Below are 13,973 nucleotides of genomic sequence, written 5' to 3' on the forward strand. Positions count from 1 at the left end.
TCCCTTTCGTTTCTTTCCTTTCCCGGCTCAGAAAGTAGAGAAACGAGGTTTTTAAGAAAAACCCCGGTTTCCAGCACGGGGAGGGAGGGAGAAGCTGTCGCAGCCGACTCGGCCGCAGCAAAATTGCCCTGGAAATGAAGTCCGAGCTTTCGGAACGCGCCCGGAGATGCCTGCGGTGGGGAAGGGCCCCGCGCTCGCCCCTCCGGCTGCCCCTCGGCCCAGGGGCCGCTGCCGGGGCCGCTGCGTGGGGCGGCCGCGGGGAGAGCCCGCACCGGGGGCACCGCTCTTCTCTTTCTTCCTCCTCTTTCCACTTTCTTGTCCTCTAGGTTTTTTTTTTTTCTTTCAATTTTTTTCTCTCTCCGTTTCTTTTTCTCTTTTTCTTTCTTTCTTTCTTTCTTTCTTTCTTTCTTTCTTTCTTTCTTTCTTTCTTTCTTTCTTTCTTTCTTTCTTTCTTTCTTTCTTTCTTTCTTTCTCTATCTCTCTTTCTATCTCTCTCTCTCTTTTTGTCTTTCTTTCTCTCTCTTTCTCTCTTTCTCTCTTTCTCTCTTTCTCTCTTTCCCTCTCTCTCTTTTTTCCTTTCTTTTTTTCTCTCTCTCCTTTCTTTCTCTTTCTTTCTCTCTTTCTCTTTCCTTCTCTCTTTCCTTCTCTCTCACTTTGTTTTCTCTTTCGCCCTATTGCTCTATTTCTCTTTTCCCTTTCTCCATCTCTCACTTTCTCTCTCCTCTCTTGCTTCTCTCTCTTCTTCCCTCTCTGTTTTCCTGTTTATCACCTTTTCTCCCTCTTTTTCTCCTTACCTCTCTCTATTTTTCTTTCCTCTCTCTTTCCCTCTTTGCTTTTATCTGCCTCTTTCTCTGTCTCTCCAGTCTCTCCCGCTTCATCTCGGCGTCACTGGGAGCTGCTTTGCCGCTCTCCGCAGGGTTTTTCCAGCTCTGTCCACCTCCCGTCGGACCCCGGGGATCGCCCACCCGGCCGCACCGGGGGGGTCTCCCCTCTTCCCCGGGGAGAGAGCGGCGAGGACCCCCCGGGCCCCGCGGTTCCCCTGCCCTGCAGGATTGTGGCCCAGCTCCTGCCCAGAGCCCAGCACCCTGGCCCGGGCTGCCGGACCCCCCCGGGGCATAAGTGCCCAACCAACCTCAGCCCAACCAGCTTTTGCCATCAGGCCACACGCAGCGGAAACAGCCCTGGAGAAGTCCCAGGTGCCTCCTGCTTCCCCCCAAAAAGCGACCTCCGAAGCTCTGTTGGGGTCCCCAGCCCTCACCTCCGCCGCCCGCGCCCCAGCCCACCCGCGGCTCTCCCTCCCACCCGCGCTGCCCCCCACGCCGCCTTTGCGGGGCTTTCCCGTGCGGGTGCAGCCTCCCCGTGGGCTCCGTCCTTCCCCTTTTACCGGCCCGTGGCTCCTTGTACAGACGGGGGGGAGCAGGGGGGGGCAAGAGGCAGCGTCCCCGGGCCGGGAGAGCGCCCATGGGGGGCCGCTGGGGGCTGCGGGCAGCACCAGACCCACGGCGGCTCCTCTGCCACCAGATCGCGTTTCGCTGTTAAACAAGGCGCACCCCGGTTCCCCAAGCCCTTGGCAGCAACAGGTGACACTGCGATCCGGGACGGGGCAAAAACCCCACTCCCGGCAGGGTCTGATCGCACGTTTCCAACCCTTCCTCATCGTTCACATCCTAATGTTCCCCTCGGATGGACGGTCCCCCGGGGCAGAGCCGGGGGCGCGCCCTCCCGCTGCCCCGCATCGGGTTCTCCCGGCCCGGCCCGGCCCGGCCCGGCTCGGCTCCGCCGGGCAGGCGGCCCCAGGCAGCCCGGAGCGCGGCCCCGACGGCCTTTTCCAGCCACGACCCGGCGGACACCTCGCTGCCCAACCCCGTGTGGGTGCGTGGAGTGATTAATAAATCAATGTTCCACTCTGGGTGCCAAAGCAGGTCGCGAAAAACCGAATGCAAACCTGCGGTCTCCCCGCCGAGGCGTCGGGTGGGAGCCGAAAGCGGTGCGATGAGTTTGGGCGTCCCTGTTCCTACAGGGGAGGCTCCGTGTCGGCGCATCACGGTACTTCTAATTACTCGTTTGCTGCTTTTTCTCCCCGTCCCCGGTCGTTGCTGGATATCGAGGTTCGGGCTCCGAGGCGGAGGGTGGCAGAGAAGCGCTTTTTGGGGCAGCCGCTGTCCGTTTCGATCAGATTTCGATTTCCCCGCTTTAACTCGCCATTTAAGTGAAATTACATTCCTCATTCGTTAGTGCCGGGGATTTTAAACGTGTTAAGCCAACAGCGGCGATTCCTTTCATTCCCGCAAAATTCCCCGAAATTCCACATTTTTTTCTTTTTTTTTCTTTCATTTTTTTATTTTCATTTTATTTTTCCCGCGGAAGAAGGCGAGCAGAGACTCCTCGAAAATTCCATCTAACCTGAGCGATCCCAGCATTTCCCCACCAAAATCACTCATCAGCAGTCAGTCTTGTGCTGGGCACAGGACCGTGCTTATTTCCAGCTGGACTCTCTGCAAAATCCGTGGGATTTTTTTTTTTTATTTATTTTTATTTTCCCCCGGACGAGATTACCTGGGGAGAGAAAAGGTCCCCCCGGGGTGGCTGTACCCGGCCCCTCGCCTCCTTTCCGAGGAGCCGGTGCCTGTTGGATGGGGACCGGAGGAAGCGATCGATCTCTTTCGATCTCGTTTCAGCTCGGGGAACCCGGGTGGCCGCTGCGCTTCGGGCTCAGCCTCCCCCGTGGTCCCCGGCGGCCGGATCCTGCCCCGCGGGGCTGCCAGGGAGCAGCGTGCGCCCTGCCCGGAGCGGGACCGGGGGTGGGCTTCGCATTTCGCCCACCCGCTGCCCCCCATCAGCCCTTGGGCAGAGGGAACGGGGGGGACAAATCCCCGGGTGTGGGGAACGCGGTGCCAGCTCCGCGCTCGGTGTCCCCGAGACACCCACGGGCGCTGCTCGGCCGCTGCGGGACAGACCCCAGGCGTGCCGGGTCCGGGGGGGGACGGGGGGTGCCGCCACCGCCGCTTTAAGTTTAAACAAAATCGGTGGAGAAGGGAAAAATTCCCCATCTGGGGATGGGGCCAACAGTGCCAGGGTCCTGCCCCCGCGGAGCTCACGCTCCCCGCGCTGCCTGGGCCGCCCGGCGGGGACAAGGGGACAAAGGGACAAGGGGACAGGAGGACGGGGGCGAGAAGCGGCGGGGGCAGCGCGGCTCGGTCGGGCCGGGGGGGCCGTGAGCAGCGCCGAGCACCCGCGGCCGGCCCTGGCTGGCGTGGGGGGGGGCCCAGCCCCTTCCCTGGGCTCCCGGAGCTGCGGCTCCCAAAGGCACCTTCCCACGGCTGAGCCCCCGAGATTTTCCCGGGGTTATTTTAAAATGCCCTTTCCCGCTCCCCCTCCCTCCTTTTTTTTTTTTTTTTTTTTTTTTTTGGTTTAATTGTTTCTCTTGCAAAACCCGAGTCACCTAACGCGGATCCCGGCACAGAAATCCACGTCTCCTCTGTGACTTACAACCCAAATCCCAGTCCCATGACCTTTCTCTACCCCCCCTCCCAGGTCCCCCCACCCTCAGTCATGTGGGACACGAGTAAATTTATCCACCCTGGTGGAAAGGCCTCCCTTCTGCAGTTGCTCCGAAGAAGCCCGACACGTTTCCGCAAGGCGGATAAATTCGTTTCCCACCTTCCTCTCTCTTTCACCTCCTTAATTCGATTTTATTTTCATTTTTCCCCTGCCACGCAGGGCTCACACCTCCCCTCGGGCACGCTCCCGCTCCGTGTGTCTCTTTCAATGAGCCTGTGCCAAGAGGATCGCTTCAGAGGGACCTTTCTGACAGCCCTCCAGCTGGGGGGGGCGGGTGGTCGTGAGGGAGTTTCTGGCCCATTTCTGGCCCAGGGAGGCAGCTCCGGAGCTGGCTGCAGCCCCCAAGGAGCCGGGGGGAGAGCGGTGCCCCCCCGGAGCCCGCATCCCCCGAGCTCCGGGCCCCGCAGCCCCTCTCGGGGTCTCAGCCCCGACGGCTCCGGGGCGGTTTGCGCCCAAATCCACCCCCTCCGACCCCCTCTTTTTTTTTTCCCTTTTTTTCCTTTTTTTTTTTTTTTTCCCCTTTCCTTGCCAGCTAAGGGCACGCTGCGGATTTCGGGGGCAGAGTAAACCACCCCGGAAAATAAAACCCGCAAAAGCAAATACCGGCCCCAAACCTCCCCCCCGCTAACCAGGGGGGCTGCCCGGAGGTGGGTTTTGCCCCCTCCCACCCCGACCGCAGGCAGGTGCCAGGCACATGTCGGCGGAGGGAATGAAAGCGCAGGTCGGAGCGGAGCTCTCCCCTCTTCTCCCTTCGTCCTGCCCGGGGGAAAAACGCTCGGGGCTGGGGAGCGGCGCTGAAATCCCGGGGAGGGAAGAGGAGCAGAGGAGCAGAGCATCCTCCTCCACGCCAAACACCCGCCCCGGGACCACCCGCCAGAAGCAGGCGATGTTGGAGCTGCTCTTCCCAGAATTTCCCCTCTCCTGTCTCGCAGCCCCCTCGGCGCAGCGCTGGGTTACGCGCCGGGGAAGGAGCAGCCGGGAAATTGAAGATTTTGGGGACGTGGGGGTGACTCGTGCCGGCTGGGATCGCGGGGCTTTCTTTGAACAGCTCCCCTCGGCCCGGTTTCGAGGGGAAAAAAACGGGGCGAAAGCGGCGAAGGGAAACTGATCGGGGCAAAACGATCGGAAACGATCGTTTCCCTGAAACAGAAGTTGCAGAAAGCGGGGTTTCAGTGCCGAAGGAAGGGCGCCCAGCGCCCAACCCGCAGGTGCCGCGCGGGGGCTTTGTAACCGGCACGTTTGCACCGTTTGCTCTGCTCACAGAAAAAAAAAAAAATAATAAAAAAAAATTACAACCCCGAGTACCATTTTCTTTGCCCTTTTCGCCTTGCTCCGGCCGGGTTCATTTTGCTTTAATTCAGCCGCTTTCCAGGGTAAGGCTGAGCGGAACCCAGGGCACCCTCCCGACTCTGCTGGCAGGCGGGGGCAGCTGGTTACCGCCGCGATTTTCGGGGCCGGAGCATCCGGAGCGCTGCGGGTTATTTATTTATTTATTTTTGCCGGGCTGCTCCCATTTTTTTATTTTTTTAAATTTTTTTTTTTTTTTGGGGTGGGGGGGTCGAGGGATGCGGAGAGGAGCCCCCGGGGGCGCCGCATCCCCGCTGCTCGCCGCGGCGGTGGCCGCCTCTATTTTAATGTCATTATAGTTGCCGTGGCAACCCATCGGATCACTCCTCGCGGAGTGAACCTTGTGACAATGGGTTGGTTTGAGAGAAATCAGGAAATGTGCAACCGAGGGACACAGCTACATTACCGCGAACAACAGCGAGGGTTTAACATGTGACCCCTTCCAATTAGGCTGATGATACCTCGCTGCAGCTGCCTCCGCCGCGCCGAGGAGATGCGGCTGCTTCGGGGCTATGGGGAAAAGGGGCAGGAAAGGTGCCGGGGGGGGTTTGGGGGCGGCCCGGGGCGGGGGGCGCAGCCCGGCGGGGATGGGGCCGCAGCCCGCCCGCCTCCCGGGGAGCCCGAGGAGGGCTCAGCATCGCCGCAGCCGCATCGCGAAGGCGGTCTCAATCCCTCCAAAATAAAGAAAAAAAAAAAGAAGAGAAAAAAAAAAAAGAAGAAGAAAAAAAGAAAACGGGAGGACCCCCGCCCCCGGAGCACGCAGCACCAGCAGCACATCTGTGGCACGGGCGCGGGCAGGAACCGACCAAATCCTCTCCCCCCTCCCCAGCAGAAAAAAAAAAAAAGGGGAAAAAAAAAGAGTTTGAAGTCTTAAAATATGGTTCAGAGAATTACAAGTAATCAGAGCTGCGGGGGTCAGCAGTGCAAACTTTTTAAGACTAATGTTTATTTAGAAAAGTGAGTGGTGTCTGTGTTGCTTTTCTAGTGCCCCGGCGCAAAAGTCCTAATGGCTTTTGCAGACTTGCCCTAAGAAACCCCCGCGCCCGGAGCGGGGAGCAGCGACCCCAAACCCCGTCCCCAGCTGATCGCTCTGCGAGGGGCACTGGCACAGGGCTATAAAATCTCCCTCCTTGCTCCCCGCTCCGTTTTTCTTTTTTTTTTTTTTCTTTTTTTTTTCCATCAATCGGAGACATTATTTTCCCCCCGATTTTGCCCTGCTTCCCCATTTGTTTGGTGTAACCTGACCCGTCGGTAATATTGGGAAGGAGGAATCAGGGCACAGGGGCGGCGATCCCCCCCCTCCTTTCCAAATCCTTCCAGCACCGCTGCCCACCCTCAGTCCCTGGGAATGGGCAGGGGGCTCAGTCTCAGTGCATGCCCCCGCCCCCCCCGGAATTGTTACGGTCTGCACCCCCTGAGTCACGTTCCACCACCCACTGCCACCCTCCGGCACCCCCCGTTTTGGGATCTCTGCTGGGCCCACCCCAAAAGCCACCCCGGGGGTATCCAAAAGGATCCCCGGGTGGGATCTGACTCCCCTCGCCTCCCTCCCGCGATGCCCCTTTCCTTCCCGGGATGGAAGGGATCAGTCCAGCAGCCCCCAGACTTCGCACGCCTTTTGGGACATCCCCTGGCTTTAAAAGGGGGGGTGGGCCCAGGGGAAAGGCGGACTTGGGTCCCGGTGGAAACCTGCAGCACCGGCCCCAGGTGTTTCGCCGGCAGGTTGGGAGAACTCAGCCAGGTTTAACCCCCCCCGAGCCCCCCTGCCCTTGGCAGGTGCCAGGAGGGCTGAGCAGGGCAGGGGATGCAGCCTGGACGTGCACCGCAACCACCAGCAAGTGCCTCTCCTTCCCAGGCCCCCCCGGGGAGGCTGGAGGTATTGGGGCTGCTCAGGAAAACGCCTGCGCTCACCCCCTCTCCCCGATCCATGTGCCAAATAGCCCGAGGAGCTTTCTATTTACTCCCTTTCTAAACACAGACGCTTTTACTAGCCGTGAGCCCAGCTGGCAGGAGGTGGTGGTGCTGCTAAAATCCTCCTGTTTCTTGGTGAAGGTGAGACCAGCCCTAAGTTCCCCCCCTGCTCCATGGGGGTCACTGGCTGCCGGGGACACCCCGTCCCCTTTCCTATGCTCTGCTGCTCCCGGCAGCTTTGAGCAAGGGCCGGGGTTAACCTGGGGCTGTGCTGCTCTGGGCCGGCCGCATCCCTGCGTGTCCCCATCAGCAGACGTCGGCTGAGCCAAGGGAGGGCAGCAGGAGGAGGCTCTGAAGCCACACCTGAGGCTGGATCCTGCCTTCCCCTGGCCAAGTCCAGCTGCGGTGCTCAGCTCTGTGCAGGGCTGAGGACGCAGCCAGCAGGGAGGACGTCAGCATTTATAAGGTGCTGAAACGCGCCTGACACTCGAGGGAAGATCCTCTCTTCTCCCTGAAGGGCTTTCATTTGAAGGGCCCGGCTCTGCCCTCGGAGCAGTCGGGAAGACCTCCTGGCTCCCGTTACCTCCCGCAGCCCCGCGTTGCTCTCTGTCCTCGCTGCGAGCTGAGGCACCCACATCGCCTCGCCAAATCTCCTGGGAGATTGGGGGCCCCCAGGCAGGGCTGGCACCGGGGTTTGGGCTGCTGGGGCAACGCCAGGCTGGGTGCAGGGGCCGGGTGGCCGAGCCCTTTGCTGTCCCGAGCTCCCCCCATCCCCTCACCAAGCACCGGCGATGGGAACGCAGCGTTTAATCCTAAACTGAGAGCCTCGAAACTTTGGGCTGAAACCTTGCAAATGCATTAGAAAGGAGGAACAGGAAGGCGGCAGTGGGGGTGGCGGTGCAGGTGACAATGGGTGGCCCAGGGTGGCCTGGAGCTGGGAGCATCAAATGCAGGGCAGAGGCGAACCCCCCCGTTAGGACACGTGTTTCAAAGAGCCGGAGTTTTTTCTCCTTCCCGTCGGCTTGGCACACCTCTTGGTTTGCACAATTGCCAGGCCTGCATGGTCGGCTGCCCGAGTGAGGAGGAAAAGATCCCGTGTGCGATCTGGAGGTGTGCTTTGCTGGTTCTGACATGTAAATATTAATAAAGAAACTACACCAAAGAGATGAAGAAATTAAAAAATCCTCCCCTACCCCCGAACCCCTCCAGATCCCTTTCTCGTCCTGGCAGTTGTTGCACTTGGCCTGGCTTCCCACGCTCTGCTCTCAGATCGGCTGGCAACAGCCACGGTCCCCAGATTCCACAGCTACGTCCCACTGAGGGAAAACATTTGCCGAAGTGTTCAGATTATTGGGGAAATACATATTTCTACCTCTTCTCAAAGCGCCACCGAGGTCTAAGCCAGCCCCACGTGTCAGAGCCGGGGCACGGAGGCATCCCCGGCTCTGCTCCCCTGTGAGCTCCGTGTACCCAAAAAGGCCACGGGGGGGGGGATTCCCACGGCCACCACGTGCTTCACCAGTGGGCTGTGGCGGTGAGCATGCGTGGGGTTTGTTTTCCTCCGCCAAGCTTCACTTCAGCTCACTCTGTCGGCACACACGACTGCGGCCGAGCGGCGGGGACACACACGGGTTCAGACCAGGCACTCACCTGGAACGCCCCCGTCATCCCCCCCAGAACCAGGGCTCCCTGCGTGTCACAGCCTCCCTTCACCATGCGTGCCCACGCCCTGTCCCCCCGCACCCTGATCCAGGCCCAGGGTGCTCAGCGCCCCCCGGCACCCTTGCCAGCCCAGGGCGCGATGCTTTCGCCTGGCAGCGGGGTGCTGGCTGCGGCTGCTGCTCCTGCAGGCTCTGCCCCGTGTGTGTGTGTGTGTGTGTGCACACGCGTGTGCATGTGCGGAGCTCTCTGCCGGCAGCACAATGGGAGAGCAAAGTGTAAAACGCTCCCATTCTGGCTCGGGGGATAAATTGCCCACAAAGGGCTCTTCAACTTGAACACGCGCGGCGAAGACGCGTGGCACTTGTGCGGGCGAACAATGGCTCGGGCTGAGTCACCGCGCTGCCCAGACGCATCCCAGCGCTGCCTGTCAGGGGAAGGGGTTTGGGTTTTACCTCCGAGATGGCTTTTCTTAGTGAATTCCCGAGGTCAGGGTGGGACCGGGGGGCACAGGGAAAAAAAAGAGGACAGGGAGAATAGGCACAAACCCCTCGGGCTCCGCGCCCGCAGCAGCGCGCAGAGCTCCAGGTGATGCTGGTCCCTTTCCAGCACGCAGCCCACTTCACAGGGGGAAGGGAAATGCCTTTCCCCAGGGCACGCCATAAAACTCACTCTGCTGTGCCTCTCACTCCACCAGCAGCTTCTCAGCCCCAAAACTGAGGTGGGTTGGGATGGGGCTTCCAGCCGGCGGTGGAGGACGGCTGTCTGGGTAACCACCAAGCGCACGAGGTGGCCTTTAGCGCCAGATGCCCTTGAAGCCACGGCTGGCAGCGGCTGGCAGGGTGCAGCAGGGAAAGGATTGCTCTGGGCTCACCGTTCCTGATGTTTTCTTTCTAAGCATCCGTCACCAGCCACGGCTGGAGAGGAGATACTGGAGCTTTGGATGAAATCCCACAGATGCTCATGGAAGCGGAACGGCAGGAAGGCAAACAGGAAAGAAGAGGAGTAATATACTATTCTCAGGGGCACTGCTTGCATTTCTCTGTTTGCTTTGCTGCGTCGTTTCCTTTTCCTCCAGCCGTATACTACGGGATTATGGTAAATGAATTAAGGAATAAAATCACGAGGGAAGATTAGGATCCTGCTGATTTAGAAGCAGGAAGGATACCTGGGCAGGCTTGTAGAACTCTAGATGATGAAAGAGCATCTCAGTGCCGTGGGTATAGAGCACAGGAGGATTTAGGTTGGAAAGAACCTCTTGAAGGTCTCTGGTCCACCAGCCCTCAAAGCAGAGCCAGCTAGGGTCAGTTTGCCCAGGGGTTTGTGCAGCCAAGTTCTAAATGTCTCCAGGGAGGGAGATGCCCACCTCTCCAGTCCCTCTGTCTACAAATCTTTTCCATCTGCAGCTTGTGTTCGTTGCCTCGCCTTCTATCGCTGTGCACCTCGAATGCTGGTGGATGTCAAGGGGCATCGGGGGCTTGTTCAGGCCGTGCTGTACCTGCCTTGTGAGCCAGATAGGTGGGGTTGTGCTTCAGGGATGGTCCTGGCAGGGACACCGGGTCCTGGGCCTCCTGAGCTCCCTGGGTGCACTGCTCCGTGCTGCTGGGGTCGCACAGAACAAGACCTTGCTCAGTGACAGGCTCCCGGGCAGGTGGACCTCATCCAGTGCATTTCAGCAGCTGGAAATCATCTCGGTGAAAGATGGAGCTGTGACACGTTTGGCTGCACCTTGGAAAAGGAAAGAAAAGAAAAAAGACAAAAGGAGTTGTCCGCAGCATCCCTGTGTGTCCCTGCCCCAGGGAGTGGACGTGGGGGCTTGTCTGGGGAAGAGGTAGCCTGGCCCCATGCAGCGAGGAAGGGAGAGGCAGAAGTCATGAAACAGGGCTCTGTTTGGACCCAAATTCAATTTGCATGGTTAAAACGTGTTGATCCCATACAAGGTTTTCCTGGCTGGGAGCTGTGCTTGGTTCCACAGCCAAGCTTTTTTCTTTTCCAGAGCGTTCAGCATAAATCAGACTTTCACAGCCGCCTTTGAGTGGAAGGAGCAAGAAATCACGTTTTGTCTCCTGTCCAGGAGCTCCGGGAGAAGGGAGCTGTCGGAAGGCAGAACAGATCCCCTGACACGTGCTCCTTGCCTCTTTGCTGCCTGGCTTTGCTCCCCCTCCTCTGCAGTAACCACCAGCTCCCGTGCGCTGCAGTCTCAGCCGGGCTGCTGGTGTCCCAGGGGAGCTGTGCCCCACGCAAGGGACACCAGCACCACTTCCAGGCTGGGCTGGGCTCTGCCCTGCCTCTGCACCATGGATCGAAACACACACATCCACACCTGGCCTGGTGCCCTGCCAGGAGCCTGCCTGGAGTCACCCGGGGTCACGTCTTCATCTCCTCTGGCCGAACAAGCCCAGCTCCCCCTGCATCCCAACACATCCCATGCCCCCGATTTGGCAATGTATTTGCAATTTTTCTTGCGCTTTTTCATAGTCATTTGAGGGAGAGGAGCTAGTTCCCGTCAGCGCTACACAGGACACCTACGCTGAGCATCTCCCGGCAGCCAGGGAGGGCCTGGGTGGAGGTGGCCGCAGGAACCCTACCAGCACCTGCCGTGCCAAGCTGCCGATCGTGACGAAACTGAGGGTTAAAACCCCTCTGCTGGAGCCTTTCCCTGCTACCGAGATCCATACAGTCCATTAAAATTAGGCATCTTATTATGGGCTATATAAAAAAGGTAAAGAGGAAATGAGAACCTTATGAAGGGTTTCTTATGTGCGCAGATGGCAGGGGCACCTGAGGCCGGGAAAGCCGCTCCTATAGGCTTTATGCAAAGCTGCTCGCTTCTTTGCAAGTTTCCTCCTCTCTCCAAAAGAGAGGTAGTGGTGATGCTGGAGCTGCAGAAAGTCCCAGGGCTGCTCCCTCAGCCTGTGGGATCCTTGGGACCCCTTGGCCACCCCGTTGGGTCCTGCTGGGACCCCAAAGGGGCTGCAGAGGTTGGAAGTGACCCTTTCTTTTTACAGAAGCATGCCCCCAGCAGCAGGGGGGGGGATCTTCTCACCCTGTGCGGGTGCAGAGCTGAAGCCCAGCGAGGCCAAGTGGGGCAGCCGAGGCTGTACCGGCAACCCGGGGGCGAAGCTGCCCCGTCAGCCCGCTCCCTTCTCATCCAGGCTCTTAAAATAAGGCTCGCAAAGGCTTGAGCCTGGTTTCATTTTCACTAATAAATCCCTGCTTGCACTTGAAGCTGCTGTGCCTTTTAAAACATTATCCAGGGCTCTGATTACACTCCCGATGAAAGCAGCCTCGGCCCTATTAGTTTTCACGGCAAGAAGCAATGCCACGTCCCGCTGCCCCTTACGCACTTGGTGTAACCCAAGTTCCACAGGAAAGGGAGGGGTAAAAAAAGACATCTCGTAGAGGCAGCGTCTCCAGTCGCTTCTGGCTGAGGGCATGATGCGTCCTGAAATCCTTCCCCTGCCTAGAGACAGCTTCGATCAGTGCATGTCGGTTTTTTAATAGTGGTGTAGCAGTGTCTCCTCTCCGTGGCTCAGAGGACACAGGTTTTTAGGGAACAGGAGTTAAGCGCCAACAGCTGACCAGTGTGGAAAGCCCAGTCCCACGGCAGCAGGTCTGCTCTGGGTCATTGGGACAGGTTTGCAGGTGGGTAAACTGAGGCACAAAGGGGTTAATGGCCTCTGGTGGGAGGGGATGGGGGGAGAAGGGGAACTCCGTCCTCAGATTGCCAGGGACAACTTGTTCAAATCTTGCAGCTTGGTTCTGAAGTGATGCTTGGGAAGGTTTTGGAAATGGGGTTGCAGAGAGAGCAGAGAGACTGTGCTGCAAACAGGGCTGCAGGCAGCAAGGAGGAAAGGAAAGGAAAGGAAAGGAAAGGAAAGGAAAGGAAAGGAAAGGAAAGGAAAGGAAAGGAAAGGAAAGGAAAGGAAAGGAAAGGAAAGGAAAGGAAAGGAAAGGAAAGGAAAGGAAAGGAAAGGAAAGGAAAGGAAAGGAAAGGAAAGGAAAGGAAAGGAAAGGAAAGGAAAGGAAAGGAAAGGAAAGGAAAGGAAAGGAAAGGAAAGGAAAGGAAAGGAAAGGAAGATAGGAAGAAAAAGAAAACAAAGGAGGAGAAAAAGAAAAAAGAGAAGAGAAAAAAAGAGGATGGAAGAGAAGGAGAGGAAGCCCTGTGGCTGCAGGATGCACGCTCACCCTCTCCCCGTGCGGGTGCCAGCACCAAGCTGTGTCGAAGCACATTTCCTCCCCGGCAGAGCCCCCCGAGCCCCCGCCTGCCCCCGGACCGAGCCCAGCAGCTGCCCGGGGGGCCGAGGAGGCGGCGGGTGGCTGAGCTGTGGCCAGGCAGTGCTGGCTTGGCTGGCGTGGAGGAGCAGCCGGGAGCGGGCGGCAGGTGAGAGAGGCACAGCCATCGCTCCGGCAGATGGGAGAGGCGTGACATTACGTGGCAGGGCTATTATTTACCAAGCGCTCGTGTTTGTCATGGCTGAAGATGACATCTTATTAAGGAGTCATGACACCGGGGGATTTTTTTAAGCCTGGGGGCCAAGAAGGCTAATGAACAGGGATAGCTCCAGGAATAGATGGAGGGTGGTGCCATTTTCAGGTCTCAGGCAAAGCTGACTAATGGTTCCCGAACCCAGTTTCTGGGAGACTTCCAGGCTGTGGCACATCTCCCTCTTGCTGCTTAGGGACGGACACTCCCGTGCCGGGGCTGGCTTCACCGCTCTTGTGCTGCCTCGGGTCTGGAGAACCCCTGCTGCAGAGGAACAAAGCCTGAGCTGCACAAAGCGCCTGCCTGCTCCTAGTACCCAGGGGCAGACGAAAGCTGTTACACCTGCAAACAAGGGCTACAGAGTGGCAGGGGACAGTTTTGGGACAGTTTTCCCCAAATACCACCTTGCAGGTGCTTTGGAGGAGGGCTCTTAGCCCATGCAACTTGAGGCAGAAAATGCGGTACCTGGTGGGTGAAAGAAGCTGGACCCCACTGTTGGCGCGGCACTGCCACCCCATACGATGCCTGGCAGGAGGGACAAACCGATCTGGGGGCTCTGTGTCCCACGCTGTGCCCCCTCAGCACCAGCTCCGCAGCCCTGCCCTCCGTCACAGCGCTCCCTCCCTGAGCCTGAAACCAGAGCCGTCTCCCCGCAGCTCCCATGCGCCGGCTCCTTATCGTTGCCCCGCTCTGTCAGTGCAGATGCTTGACGAATGTTCCCTTGTAAAATGTTGTGTTAAGCACATTCCAGCCGCTGACATTAAATACTTGGGCCAGGGCAGCGCTAAACCTCCGGCAGACGGAGCGCTGAGCCATCCATCCCCAGCCGCACGCCTGCTGCTGCCGCAGTGAAAACATTTGCTCTTTTCTGCCCCTGCTGCCTGCCCTCGCCTCTCCCCTGCCCCGCGTCCGGGCAGGACCACGGCTCTCTGGCAGATGAAATAATAATTACCCCGGCCGCATCCCGGCCTCCCTTGCATTCCTCTGCGCTAACAGCTCGGCTTATTTT

This window comes from Anser anser (genome assembly GCF_964211835.1).
Source record: "Anser anser genome assembly, chromosome: 8".
In the NCBI taxonomy this organism is placed as follows: domain Eukaryota; kingdom Metazoa; phylum Chordata; class Aves; order Anseriformes; family Anatidae; genus Anser; species Anser anser.